Genomic DNA, 809 nt, shown 5'->3' on the forward strand with positions numbered 1-809 from the left:
GTTGAAGTAAGAAAAAGCAAGAGCAGCAGCAAACACCACCTGAACCAGCAGCAACTGGCTAGAAGCAACAGCAGCAGTAGCAGATGTAGGACATACTGATGGGCCCCCACCTAAAAAAGAGAGAAATATACCACCAACAGAAGCGCCTGCAAACTGCACGAGAATTATCATAAAACCAGTAGATGAATCGATGCGGTTTCTGAACATATCCGCCAGAGTCAACGCTGGGTTCAGGGTCTTGACCTCAGCATCCCGCAGCAGCAGCAAAAGAGAGCCGTATACGAGAGAAAAAGATGCAGGAAAATCTAAGCCATTAATATTTAAAAGAGGTAATAAACCTGAAACCAACATCAGGGCTAAACTGCCCATAAATTCAGCGAGCGCCGGCTTCTGACTCGTCATTGTCGTTTGTTAGGAAGCTGAAATCCCGGTTGGTGATCTGCGAGAAAAGAAGAAATACTGCAGAATATGAAACTCTTCAGCCAAAAGAAACCACAAATAAAGATATATTTCAACATAAGTGATGAGTGCAACACTCAGAAACTACAACAACTCACCAAGCCTCGCCGCCGACCGCCGGCCAGCCAGCTGTGATGATCACCGGCGCCGCGTCATGCGGCTTGCAGAGGTTTCGAGGCGGCTGAGAGGTGGAAGAACATTCTTATTGAATAAATTTGTTTTTTTATGAATATATTTCTTTTATAAATACATTTCTTAACTTGAAACCGCTCAGTATTCCACGCTTTCTTGCAACATTCACGCACATGAACCGCCGGCCGCGCACGGTTGGCTGGCTGTCTGGCGTGCAA

The sequence above is a fragment of the Eimeria mitis genome, genomic scaffold (assembly GCF_000499745.2).
Source record: "Eimeria mitis Houghton genomic scaffold, Emh_scaff1566, whole genome shotgun sequence".
Lineage (NCBI taxonomy): Eukaryota > Apicomplexa > Conoidasida > Eucoccidiorida > Eimeriidae > Eimeria > Eimeria mitis.